Source organism: Heptranchias perlo, chromosome 3 (genome assembly GCF_035084215.1).
Source record: "Heptranchias perlo isolate sHepPer1 chromosome 3, sHepPer1.hap1, whole genome shotgun sequence".
Classification (NCBI taxonomy): domain Eukaryota; kingdom Metazoa; phylum Chordata; class Chondrichthyes; order Hexanchiformes; family Hexanchidae; genus Heptranchias; species Heptranchias perlo.
Window position 1 is genome coordinate 141,536,758 of NC_090327.1, and position 15,358 is coordinate 141,552,115.

The 15,358-nt window shown below is 46.1% G+C and overlaps 1 pseudogene; it reads left to right on the forward strand.

Annotated features, from left to right (window-relative positions):
* Window positions 1-5,281: 5,281 nt before the first annotated feature.
* On the forward strand, window positions 5,282-14,306 carry LOC137320272 (uncharacterized; annotated as a pseudogene).
* The last annotated feature ends 1,052 nt before the right edge of the window (window positions 14,307-15,358 follow it).

Here is a 15,358-nt window from a genome sequence, read left to right on the forward strand (position 1 = left end):
CGATCGCTGACCTGATCTCTGTTTTTCTGCTGAAATCTTGAAGTGAACTAAAACTTTACGTTAAATTTCGACTCCTGAGCTCGGCAGGGGAGGAGGGCGATTGTTTGACAGGGTTTTTAAAAAGTTTGCTCAAAACGGACTCGGAAATCCGGCGATGAGGCCGGACACACAAACACAGTGACATTAATCTCACCCGCCCGCCCCTTTAACACTCTCTCTGACACAAAGTTCACATCCGCACATTTACGGGATAAACTGTTCGCCTGATTGACAATTCCCGGGACAGGCTTTCCTCCCCGCTCGGCCTGTGCTGCGGATTCTCGGGGGTTAGTTGTAGTTTCCCAGCTCAGTAACTGTTAAACACTCTGAGGCCGGCGCTCCTCACAGTGTCTGGTCCCACATTCAGGGGGAGGAGCCAATCCCAGCTGTGGCTGTGATAATCCATATCTGGTTTTAAATTATTATATTGTTCGCACACAGAAATATGTTTAGTTAAGATTAAAATTCAAATTATCCGCTCTGGGTTCCTCCAGTCTCTTTGTGTTTCTCTCTCCTCCTAAACTAACTGACAGATAACAGTAACTGGTGTCCTATCGATCCCATTCTCAACAACCAGAGACGGCTGGTTACTGAATAAATTCAACACACAGACAGTGTCAGAGAGTTACAGACTGTTTTTGTCAACCTTTCCTTTCAGGACTGGAGACAGATAAACGCACCGTCAGACCGGCTCATACATAATAGAAGGGACAGTGACCGTCTCACCAACAGCACACAGACACAGAATCAGTCTTTCACTTTCTATCAGTGTGTCCATATTACGCTCAGTAACAGTATCTCGTCTTCATGTACAGACTAGAGAGAGAGAGAGCGAGAGATACAGAAAAACACACAGACAGTGACACAGAGTATCAATCTCACACTGGCCGTTGACCGTATGACCGTTTAACGCTAAGTAACAGTATCCCACTTTCATGTGCAGCGCTGGAGAGAGATACAGACAGACAGATAGACAGAGACACAAACAGACGGACACAGTATCAGTCTCACAATTCCGATCTGTGTGTCCGATGCACATTCCGTATACAGTATCCCACCTTCATGTACATGGATAGAGAGATACAGACAGGCACAGTATCAGCCTTACAATTCCTATCAGTGTGTCTGTATCACGCTCAATAACAGTATCCCACCTTCATATACAGTACAAAGGAGAGCGAGAAACTGACCTGTAATGTCCTGTTTTCGCCCAGTAACAAATGGGAATTATTCCGTTCCAATTGATATTCCACATTGGAGTGACAGAAGATACAGTCTCATCTCTCACTGATATTATTTCAGCGACAGACACGTTATTAATCACACTCTCAGGGACAGTGTCACATATGTAACCCTGTTTTGCATGTTATACCCGCTGCAATCTTGCAGCTCAGGGCCGTTCGGTATTATTCTCAGTGACCGAGAGTTTCACTCCGATTGAAATAAACTGGGACTGTTGCTGTCAGATATTAATCCTACACGGTCCCAGCAAATACACCGACTCCCACTTCACTCCCACGTTTCTCCAGGATTAGTTTGAGTAATCCACACTCCAGTTTCGATGTCACACGTTACTTTATCAGTGAAGGGACCAAGAATGAACAGAGTACATTGGCTCATTTCACAGCCGTCCACTTTATCTATGAAAGACTCTTTACCATCAAACCATACCGAGAGAAACAGCAGGGATGGAAACATCTGGTTTAATAGTTGGAGATTGTAAAGTCAGTCTGGATTCCAGCGTTAGGCACTGGTGGAATCCCATCTGTTTTCCATTCTGGTGCCTGTTCCTGCTCTGCCTGTAGACCCCATTCCCTCTGACCTTTCCCCCAGACCCACTTCCTTTGCTCAGACTGAAAAATTCCAACTGGGGAAAGTTTCCATCGATTTTTTTATTCTGAATTAAACCTGATATCTGCGCATGCGTCATTCAGCCCCGCCCCCAGAGCTGGTTGTTGGTGAGCAGAAGAGCGCATGCGCGCTCCCCTCCCCCTGCTCGGCCTGTGGGGCCATTCCCTCAGTGAGTGGAAGAAGATGGTTTAAAACAGGCGGGAATGGAGAGATCACGGCCCCGGGGTAAGGGAGCAAACAGCAGCCTCGTTACAGCAGCTCATCGCTCCGGGACCGTGTCCGCAGATGGGCTCAGAGATCGGCATTGAGACCGGGGTAAGTTCAGGGGGAGTCCGGGGGCTGTTTGTAAACATAAGAACATAAGAAATAGGAGCAGGAGTAGGCCAATCGGCCCCTCGAGCCTGCTCCGCCATTCAATAAGATCATGGCTGATCTGATCCTAACCTCAAATCTAAATTCATGTCCAATTTCCTGCCCGCTCCCCGTAACCCCTAATTCCCTTTACTTCTAGGAAACTGTCTATTTCTGTTTTAAATTTATCTAATGATGTAGCTTCCACAGCTTCCTGGGGCAGCAAATTCCACAGACCTACTACCCTCTGAGTGAAGAAGTTTCTCCTCATCTCAGTTTTGAAAGAGCAGCCCCTTATTCTAAGATTATGCCCCCTAGTTCTAGTTTCACCCATCCTTGGGAACATCCTTACCGCATCCACCCGATCAAGCCCCTTCACAATCTTATATGTTTCAATAAGATCGCCTCTCATTCTTCTGAACTCCAATGAGTAGAGTCCCAATCTACTCAACCTCTCCTCATATGTCCACCCCCTCATCCCCGGGATTAACCGAGTGAACCTTCTTTGTACTGCCTCGAGAGCAAGTATGTCTTTTCTTAAGTATGGAGACCAAAACTGTATGCAGTATTCCAGGTGCGGTCTCACCAATACCTTATATAACTGCAGCAATACCTCCCTGTTTTTATATTCTATCCCCCTAGCAATAAAAGCCAACATTCCGTTGGCCTTCTTGATCACCTGCTGCACCTGCATACTAACTTTTTGATCTTCTTGCACTAGGACCCCCAGATCCCTTTGTACTGCAGTACTTTCCAGTTTCTCGCCTTTAAGATAATAACTTGCTCTCTGATTTTTCCTGCCAAAGTGCATAACCTCACATTTTCCAATATTGTATTGCATCTGCCAAACCACCGCCCACTCACCCAGCCTGTCTATATCCCCCTGTAGATTTTTTATATCCTCCTCACTTTCCACTTTCCCTCCCATCTTTGTATCATCTCCAAACTTTGATACGTTACACTCGGTCCCCTCCTCCAAATCGTTAATATAGATTGTAAAGAGTTGGGGACTCAGCAGCAACCCCTGCGGAACACCACAGGCCACTGGTTGCCAGTCCGAGAATGAACCATTGATCCCAACTGTCTGCTTCCTGTTAGATAACCAATCCTCCACCCATGCCAGAATATTACCCCCAATCCAGTGATTTGTAAGAGGCGGAGTGGATCAGAAACTGGTCCCGGAACATGGAGTGAGGGGGGAAGGGAGAGGCCATTGTCAGGCTGAGTGTGCACAGGGTGTGTCCAGGGTAAGGGAGACAGAATGAGAAGAACCTGCTATTGAAAATCATTGCTGCTTTCTCTCCCCAAACCAGTAGTGAATGTTCCTGGTTTAGGTCCAGTCTCACCCTGTTTGTTGTTATTGGACAGTGAACAGTGGAAACAGAGCCGGACAGTAAGGATGTGGGGAGTTATACAAAGATCATCTATTGCAGGCATCAGGTGAGAAGTGTGAAGGACACATTTTAAACAGCGACTGTTTGGTTTTGTTTGAACGGTTAGTCCCATGGGAGAGGGGATTAGAAACCTGACCTGTACAAAGTTCCCTGCCCCATCGGGTAGTCCCATTCATGGACCAGGACAGGGTTGGGTTGTGTCTGGATGTCACTAAATTGTTGTAAAACTGCCCTACACACCTGCTATGCTGAAACTGAGTGCTGCAGCACTGCAGTTGAGTCAAACACTGACACTGTATCGCTGGTTTTCATTTGTGGATATTCAAAATGATCATTAACAGAGATATTAAACTGATCACTTTTGTATTTTCTACATGACCTGCTCTTGAGTTACAAGAGATACTTTTTTTCCTACAGGCAAATACTTGAAGGACCCAGAATAAATGTGAAGTTTCCTCCACTCGAGGCACGAGGAACAGTGCAGCCAGCTCCTTCTCACTCACAGTACGTACATTGTCACTCGCAGAGCACAGAGACACAGACAGGTCATCAATTCCACAATCTCAGACAGCAGAAGTAGTCACTCCAATACTGATCCCAAGTACCAAAGATGCACGATCAATTTAATGGTCAGAGGCGGAGATCCAGATGATTCCATTTCACCTCAACTCAGTACCACCGACAGGTAGATACATAAATCCCAGTCCAAAATCACACCCACTGTTGCTTGAAATGCACTGCGTCAATCTCAAAATATTGCAGCCTTAGCTACAAACAAAATCGCAGATGGAACTGACACGCGGCACCCGATTGAAAGATACAGCATTAGCCCCAATAATATAACCCGAGATTCAACTTAAATAGCGAGCAGACCTCACACACGTTATGAGTTTAAAAGATGCTGAATTCATCCCAATTCTGTAACCTGAGATACAAATTACATACCAGTTCAAAATTCACGTAGAGTATCAGTGAGAGATGCTGAAAGATAGTATAACCTAAGATACAAAATTAGATACCAGTTCAGAACTCACTCATATTATGAAAATGAAAGTTACAATATCTTTTCGATTAGACCCAGAGCAACACATTACATAACTGCAAACATCTCGTACAGTGACACCTGAAAGATACACTATCAATTCCATTAGTGGAGACTGAACGACACATTACATACCGGTCCAATAATCTCATACAGCATCAGACTGAGCTACAGCATCAATTCCATTCGTGTTCACTGTGATACATAACATCATAGAAAATTTATGGCACAGAAGGTGGCCATTCGGCCCACCATGTCCACTCAGCCCGAAAGTGAGTGACCCAGCCTAATTCCACTTTCCAGCATTTGGTCCGTAGCCTTGTAGGTCACAGCACTTCAGGTGAACATCCAAGTACTTTTTAAATGCGATGAGGGTTTCTGCCTCTACCACCCTTTCAGGCAGTGAGTTCCAGACCCCCACCACCCTCTGGGTGAAAACAATTCTCCTCAGCTCCCCTCTAATCCTTCTACCAATCACTTTAAATCTATGCCCCCTGGTTATTGACCTCTCTGCTGAGGGATCTCGGTTCTTCCTATCCATTCTATCTCCCCACCTCATAATTTTGTACACATCAATTGAATCACCCCTCTGTTCCAAAGAGAACAACTGCAGCCTATGCAATCTTTCCATATAGCTAAATTCCTCCAGTCCTGGCAACATCTTCATCAATCTCCTCTGTATCCTCTCTAGTGCAATTACATCCTTCCTGCAATGTGATGACCCGAACTGTCCACAGTACTCAAGCTGTGACATAACTCGTGTTTTATACAGTTCCAGCATAACCTCCCTGCTCTTATATTCTATGCCTCAGCTAATAAAGGAAAGTATTTCATATGCCTTCTTAACCACCTTATCTACCTGTCCTGCTACCTTCAGGGATCTGTGGACATGCACTCCAAGGTCCCTCACTTCCTCTACACCCCTCAGTATCCTCCCATTTTTAATGTACTCCCTTGCCTTTTTAGCCTTCACCAGGTTTAATACTGGTACAAAAGGCACACAGGTTGTCTCATTAAAACCTACAGCAAGAAATTCTAAAGTGCATCATATTTACAAATTAATTACAAGGTGGAAAACCAATTATACGTTCATATATTAAAGATAGAGTTTCAAACACAAAATTGTAAACTGAGTTCCAATTAAAACTCAGATATGGAATTATTCCTGACTTGTGCACTGTTCCAGAGACTGACAGAAACACAATGAATCCCACACTCACACACAGTACCAGAGACTGACAGATTGAGAATGTATCCCACACTCACACAGCACTAGAGACTGAGAGATGCAGAATCAATCTCACACTCATACACAGTACTGGTGACTGACAGCAATACAATGAATCCCACACTCGCACAGAGCACTAGAGGCTGATAGATACAGAACGAGCCCCACACTGACACACAGTAACAGAGACTGACAGAAACAGATTGAATCCCACACTCACACAAAACACCAGAGATTTATAGAAACAGAATTAATTCTACATTCACACACAGTGCCAGAAACAGACAGGTGCAGAATGAATCACATGCTCACACAGTAGAAGAGACTGGCACGTAACAATGAATCCCACAATCATACACTGTACGAAAGAAAGACAGAAACAGAACGAATCCCAAACTCACACATAGTACCAGAGATTTATAGAAAGAGAATGAATTCCACACTCACACAGTGCCAGAAACAGACAGATGCAGAATGAATCACACACTCACACAGTATGAGAGACTGCATTTATTGATTGAATCCTACACACACACACAATATCAGAGACTGACAGATATTGTAAGAACCTCACACACACACATACTGTTCCAGAGACTGATAGATGCAGAATGACTCCCATCCTCACACGGATCCAGGTACTGACAGATACAGAATGAACCCCACACTCACAGACAGTGCCGAAGACTGACAGATACAGAATGAATTCCACACTGAGATAAAGTACCAGAGACTGACAGATGCAGAATCAATCCCACACTGAGATAAAGTACCAGAGACTGACAGATGCAGAATCAATCCCACACTCACACACAGAACCAGAGACTGACAGATACAGAATCAATCCCACACTCACACACAGAACCAGAGACTGACAGATACAGAATCAATCCCACACTCACACACAGTACCAGAGAGTGACAGATACAGAATCAATCCCACACTCACACACAGTACCAGAGACTGACAGATGCGGAATGAACCCCACACACATACACAGCACTGGAGACTGACAGATGCAGAATGAATCACACGGTCACTCAGTATGAGAGACTGCATTTATAGATTGAATCCGATGCTCACACACAGTATCAGAGACTGACGGATATAGTGAGAACCTCACACACACATGCAGTACCAGGGTCTGACAGATACAGTATGAATACAACGCTAACAAAGATCCAGAGACTGACAGATACAGAATGAATCTCACACTCACATGATGCGGAATGAAACCCACACACACACACACAGCACTGGAGACTGATATGAACACAATGAATCCCATTCTCACCACAGCACCAGGGACTGATAGATGCAGAATGAATCCCACATTCTCACACAGTACGGGATGTTCACAGATGGACAATGAATCCAAAACCCACATACAGTACCAAAGATTCTTAGGTGCAGAATGAATATCACACTCACACAGTACCAGAGGCTGACAGATAAGTATTTAATCCCAAATGCATATACGGTACCAGAGGCTGACAGGTACATAATGATCCCCACACTGACACAGCACCAGCAACTGACAGATACAGATTGAATCCCACACTCACACACAGTACCAGAGACAGACAGATACAGAATGAATCCCACACTCACACACAATACCAGAGACAGACAGATACAGATTGCATCCCACACTCACACACAGTACGAGGGACTGACAGATACGGAATGAATCCCACACTCACACACAGTACCAGAGACAGACAGATACAGAATGAATCCCACACTCACACACAGTGCGAGGGACTAACAGATACAGAATGAATCCCACACTCACACACAGTACCAGAGACTGACAGAATTGAAAATGTATCCCACACTCACACAGCACTAGAGACTGAGAGATGCAGAATCAATCTCACACTCATACACAGTACTGGTGACTGACAGCAATGCAATGAATCCCACACTCACACAGAGCACTAGAGGCTGATAGATACAGAACGAGCCCCACACTGACACACAGTAACAGAGACTGACAGAAACAGATTGAATCCCACACTCACACAAAACACCAGAGATTTATAGAAACAGAATTAATTCCACACTCACACACAGTGCCAGAAACAGACAGATGCAGAATGAATCACACACTCACACAGTACGAGAGACTGCATTTATTGATTGAATCCCACACACACACACAGTATCAGAGACTGACAGATATTGTAAGAACCTCACACACACACATACTGTTCCAGAGACTGATAGATGCAGAATGACTCCCATCCTCACACGGATCCAGGTACTGACAGATACAGAATGAACCCCACACTCACAGACAGTGCCGAAGACTGACAGATACAGAATGAATTCCACACTGAGATAAAGTACCAGAGACTGACAGATACAGAATCAATCCCACACTCACACACAGTACCAGAGAGTGACAGATACAGAATCAATCCCACACTCACACACAGTACTAGAGAGTGACAGATACAGAATCAATCCCACACTCACACACAGTACCAGAGAGTGACAGATACAGAATCAATCCCACACTCACACACAGTACCAGAGAGTGACAGATACAGAATCAATCCCACACTCACACACAGTACCAGAGACTGACAGATGCGGAATGAACCCCACACACATACACAGCACTGGAGACTGGCAGATGCAGAATGAATCACACGGTCACTCAGTATGAGAGACTGCATTTATAGATTGAATCCTATGCTCACACACAGTATCAGAGACTGACGGATATAGCGAGAACCTCACACACACATGCAGTACCAGGGGCTGACAGATACAGTATGAATACAACGCGAACAAAGATCCAGAGACTGACAGATACAGAATGAATCTCACACTCACATGATGCGGAATGAAACCCACACACACACACACAGCACTGCAGACTGATATGAACACAATGAATCCCATTCTCACCACAGCACCAGGGACTGATAGATGCAGAATGAATCCCACATTCTCACACAGTACGAGATGTTCACAGATGGACAATGAATCCAAAACCCACATACAGTACCAAAGATTCTTAGGTGCAGAATGAATATCACACTCACACAGTACCAGAGGCTGACAGATAAGTATTTAATCCCAAATGCATATACGGTACCAGAGGCTGACAGGTACATAATGATTCCCACACTGACACAGCACCAGCAACTGATAGATACAGATTGAATCCCACACCCGCATACAGTACGAGGGACTGACAGATACAGAATGAATCCCACACTCACACACAATACCAGAGACAGACAGATACAGAATGAATCCCACACTCACACACAGTACGCGGGACTGACAGATACAGAATGAATCCCACACTCACACACAGTACCAGAGACTGACAGATACAGAATGAATCCCACACTCACACACAGTACCAGAGACTGACAGATACAGAATGAATCCCACACTCACACACAGTACCAGAGACTGACGGATACAGAATGAATCCCACACTCACACACAGTACCAGAGACTGACAGATACAGAATGAATCCCACACTCGCATACAGTACGAGGGACTGACAGATACAGAATTAATCTCATTCACACACAATACCAGAGACTGTATATATTTAAATAATCCCACACTCCCTTTAAGTACCAATTACTTACAGTTACAAAATGAATCCCACACTCTGTATCGTGCATTTAGCAACTATTGAAGTAACAATCAATCAGTCAGCTTGTGTTGGAGATTGACCCGTGTAACAGAAATGCAGGCTGAGAGAACGTTGTCTGATTGATGAACTGTAAATATTAAAACAATGAATTCCATATTAAATAATAGCTGGTGGTTGCATTTCAAACATTCCTGGTATTTCTCTGTGCCTCCACTCCGTCTAACGCCACGGTTTGCGGTCAGCCTAAGGGGACATTTTCACTGCCGGCGGATCTTGTGCGGGAGAATCGGAAGAGTCGTGATAGGCCCGAATCTTTTTGATGGACCGGCCAACTTCGAATCTGATTGCTGGGCTTCCCATGTGTATTGCATCATTGATGGGCGGCTCGCCGATTTGTAAGGCCGGCAATTTCAGGCGGCCGGGATTTCCGGCGGGCCCAGCGCTTTTTAAACCGCCCTCTTGTACTTTCCACCGAGACACATTTTTTGGATGGCGATTTTGGGACTTGACCCTGAGGAATGTCAGAACCAAAAGATCTGAGATTCAGTGATGCAGCAGTGGAGGTTTTGGGTGAGGACCCGCAAGGAGGTCTTTTTCCCTCGGATGGAAGGAAGATGCCCAGGTAGACACTACGCCAGGCCAGGTGGTGGCACTCAATGTGAATGCCGGGAGTGAGGTTCTCAGGACAGGAGTGCAGTGTCGCAAGAAGTCCAACGACCTTACTCGGACTGCAAAAGTGAGTATGGTGTCCTGCTACCTCTGGACTGTGACTCCCGCTGCCAGCACTGAGGGACCGCTGCACGATCTGAGGTGCCATCTTTCGGATGAGACATTGAACCCAGCTCCCATCTGCCCTCTCCAATGGATATAAAAGATCCCACAGCACAATTGGAAAATGAACAGTGGAAACATTTTATCCTTATTTACTCTATCAAATCCCCTATCAACACCTCTAGTAAATCTCCTCTTAACCTTCTCTGCTCCAAGAAGAACAATCCCAGCTTCTCTGGTCTCTCCACATAACTGAAGTCCCTCATTCGTGGTACCATTCTTGCAAATTTCCCCTTATCCTTCTCTGCTCTGAGGAGAAGAATTCCAGGTTTCTTGGTTTCTCCACATAACTGAAGTCCCTCATCCCTGGGATCATTCTGGTATATCTGCCGTTGGTCAGTGGTAGCATTCTCACCTCTGAGTCAGAGGGATGTGGTTTCAAATCCCCACTCCAGGGACTTGAGCATAAAATCTAGGCTGTTGCTCCCATTGCAGCACTGAGGGAGTGCTGGACTGTCGGAGGAGACATCTTTTTGATGAGATGTCAAATCAAGACCCCATCTGCCCTCTCAGGTGGACATAAATGATCCCATCACAGTATTTCAAAGAAGAGCAGGTTTTCCGGTCAATATTTATCTATCAACCAACACCACTAAAACATAGTAGGAGATGGCTAGGTGACAACTGGCTGTGGGGTTTGCTACATAAGAACATAAGAAATAGGAGCAGGAGTAGGCCATGCATTCCCTCGAGCCTGCTCCGCCATTCAATATGATCGTGGCTGATCATCGACCTTAAGTCCACTTTCTCTCCCGATCCCCATATCCCTTGATTCCCCATGCGTCCAAAAATCTGTCTAAGTCAGTCTTGAATATACTCAACGACTCAGCATTCACAACCCTCTGGTGCAAAGAATTCCAAAGATTCACAACCCTCTTAGTGAAGAAATTCCTCCTCAACTCAGTCCTAAATATCCGACCCCTTATCCCCTAGTTCCCCTCTCTATGTCCCCTTTCAGCATCTACCCTGTCAAGCCCCCTCAGAATCTTATATCTTTCAATGAGATCACCTCTCATTCTTCTAAACTCCAGAGAGTATAGCCCCATTCTACTCAATCGTCCCTCATAGTTCAATCCTCTCATCCCAGGAATCAATCTAGTGAACCTTCATTGTACCACCTCCAATGGAAGTATATCATTCCTTAGATAAGGAGACCAAAAGTGTACATAGTACTCTTGGTGAGGCCTCACCAAAACCCTGTACAATTGCAGAGCGAATTCCCTACTTTTATACTCCACCCCCGCCCCCCACCCATTGCAATAAAAGCCAACATGTCATTTACCTTCCTAATTGCTTGCTGTACCTGCATGTTATCATTTTCTGTTTCATGTACAAGGACACCTAAATGCCACTGAACACCAATAGTTACTCACCATTTAAAAATATACTGTTGTTCTATTTTTCCTATCAAAGTGAATAACCTCACATTTCCCATATTATACTCCATCTGCCACCTTCTTGCCCACTCACGTAATCTGTCAAAATTCCTTTGCAGACTCTTTGTGTCCACCTCACAACTTACTTTCGCATGTGGCGTTGTATCGTCAGCAAACTTGGACACATACAATTGGTCCCTTCATCTAAGTCATTAAAATAGATTGTAAATAGCTGAGGCCCAACCACCAATCCCTGTGGCACCCTACTAGTTACAACCTGCCAACCCGAAAATGACCCGTTTATCCCTACTCTCTGTTTTCTGTCTGTTTAGCAATCCTTAATCCATGCCAATATATTACCCCTAATCCCATGAGCCCTAATCTCGTGTAACAACCTCTTGTGTGGCACCTTATCCAATGTCTTTAGAAAATCCAAACATACTACATCCACTGGTTCCCCATAATCTACCCTGCTCGTTAGGCCCTCAAAAACCTCTATTAGATTTTCCAACACGATTTCCCTTACGTAAAACCGTGTTGATTCGGCTTAATCATGTTCTGATTTTCTAAGCGCCCTGTTACTACGCCCTTAATAATATATTCGGACGTTACAACAGTTAGAAAGCACTTCATTTACCGTGAAGCACTTTGGGATGTCTTGAGATTGTAAAATGCGTTCGTTCTTCTTTTCTTTATATGGAGCTGCCTCACTCCATCTGCACAATGCCATTACAGCAACTACACATTAATTCATTCCCACTCTTTGTGCAGGGCAAGTCTGCACACAAACCACGGAAGAGGACCTGCACTCACGACCTCACCCAGATGGAGCAGGATGTCCTGGATATCATTGGAATAGCCCGCAGGAGAAGAATGAAGAATGACAAGGCTCGAGGCCAAATACCACAAAATGGAGGCCTATTTCTCTTATCCTCTCTTTCTTTAAGCAATCACATAGGCAGTGTGGCACCCTGGAGCTGTATTGCGCTGCCACTCGCCTGCTACTGCCTAACCGTCCCAGTACTTGATTGTCACTCACACTTTTTTCCAGGTCTATCTCATTACTTGGGCCCTGCTCTGCAAGTGATGGAGGGGGACCACCGTACAGACGATGCACCGTCACCAAGTCCATCCTTCCAATGCACAGCACAGGAATCAGCATGTGCGGTGGGAGAGATGTTCAGTTCGAAGGATCTACACAGAGTGAATCATTCACCAATAGAGAGCAGGAGCTGGCCATTTAGGAAAGGACAGTGCCGGAGATGGATGACCAAAGGGCCAGCTCAGATTCTAGCTGTGCCGAAGAAGACAAAGATGGAGATTTCAACGGCCCAGCCTTTAAAAGGAAGATCTTGCATGTGCATCATCAATTGCTCGAGTCATTGGACAGCCTGTCTGGGAGCTGCCTCACCCTGTCTGAAAGTATGGAAGAGTCCGCTTCCATATTGTTGGGCGCTCTGCCTCAAGGCCTCACCAATGTGCATTCTACCATGGAGCGTGTGGGCAGCATTCCGGACACTGCAATCAGGCCCTCTGTTCAGGAGCCTGTGGCACCAGCACTGGCATCACTGATCGAGACTCAGACTGCTGCCATTCAGGCCCTGGCCCGTACCATCTCATCCGGCTTGGAAAGGTTGGGGTGATGTATTGATAGGGGCTTCAGTCATGTCTCAGACCTCCTACAATCTGCTCTCCCACAGCTGAGTGACAGCGCCGAGTCACGGCCAGGTGGCAGTGGCACAGCGGGAGTGGCACATGCTGCCCTCTCTCAGCACGACAACACATCTGCTCCGTCCCAACCCCCTCAAACTCCGACTGCTCCAGGGCCAGGAAGCCAGCAAGACCCGACAGCCCAGGTGCCAAGAAGTCGACGAGAGCAGTCTGCCCAGGGGCCAAGAAGCGGCTAGACCAGATTGCCCCGGAGCCAGGAAGCGGCTCGACCAGATTGCTCCGGAGCCAGGAAGCGGCTGGACCAGATTGCTCCGGGGCCAGGAAGTCGACTGAACCAGATTGCCCCAAGGCCAAGAAGCGGCTCGACCAGATTGCCCCGGAGCCAGGAAGTGGCTCGACCAGTCTGCTCCGGGGCCAAGAAGCGGCTAGACCAGTCTGCCCCGAGGTCAAGAAGTCGACGAGACCAGACTGCCCCGGGGCCAGGAAGCGGCTAGACCAGTCTGCTCCGGGGCCAAGAAGTCGCCAAAACAAGGCTGCTCAGGGGCCAGGAAGCCGGCTGGACCAGACTGCCCAGAGGCCAGGACGACGGCTGGACCAGACTGGTCCCAAGGCCAGCAAGCCAGTTTGACCAGACTGCCCCGCGCCAGGAAGCCGTCTAGATCAGACTGGTTTGTTGGCTAGTGGGATTTTTGTAATTGCTCTGATCCTGACTGAACCGATCCTGCAGAAACCGAGGGCAGCAGAATGAGTCGGTGCAACTGGAGAGAGAATGGGGAACTCATTTCTGACCCAGGAACAGGTCAGGGATTGTAAAATAGATGGGACTCCACCAGTGCCTAAAGCTGTAATCCAGTCTGACTTTACAATCTGTAACTATTAAATCAGATGTTTCCATCCCTGCTGTTTCTCTCGCTATCTTTTGATGATGAAGTGGGCGGCTGTAAAATGTGCCAATGGATTCTGTTCATTAATGGCACCTTTACTGATAAACTGAACGTGTGACTCCGAAATGGAGAGGGGTGTTCTCAACCCAATCCCGGAGAAACGTTGGGAAGTGGAGTCGGGTGTGTTTACTAGGACAGTGTAGGATTAATATCAGACAGCAACAGTCCCAGATTAATTTAATCATAGTGAAACACTCAATCACAGATTAAGATCGAACGGTTTTTAGCTGTAAGAGCGTAGTGTGATGGACACTGGCCGTTCTATCATTGATGTCCGAGGCACTAACAGTGCATTTAACTAACTCCAGCACTGAGGCTGAGCCTCAATCGGTGGGATGTAAAACCCAGGGTGGATGTAATGCTCACTCGGATCAAATGAAGTTTCAGTTCATTGTCCCTCTCCAGCTGTACTCACAGAGACTGTTTCACTGGAACTCGCAATAATAGATCCAAAGGCTGATGATTAAAACCTATATTCCATGAGATATTAAAGCCTGAGAAATCCGTTTAAAGTGTTTGGTTCTTTCACTCAGCGCCAGAATCAGAAGCAGTGGGACACATTAGTGTCACATTCACTGCGGTACTCGGAACTGACACAGGAACAGGCTCAGGGACAGAATAAATCCCTCACTCACATCCAATAACAGACACATTTCACTCACCCTGATTCAGCAATCGCTGAGACAACCAGCTTCTGTTATACAAATCTGGGTAACAGAAGACACACCGAGTGAGTGTTGTCCGATGATGTTACTGTAAATAACACTTACGAAAATGGCCAGAACACAATAGAAAGCATCTTATAGACGATGGTCAAACGTCCCTGGTATTTCTGTATCCCACCCGCCCAGTTCACTGACAATTATGATTATTTTGGCCTCATTTCCTGCACAAGCTGCAAATTTCAAACTATTGGAGGTTGGCGACATCTGGTGTCAGGAAACGAGTACTGTAACAGACCGATATGGATTAGTCATGTTTAACAAGGTATTTATTGTTCGT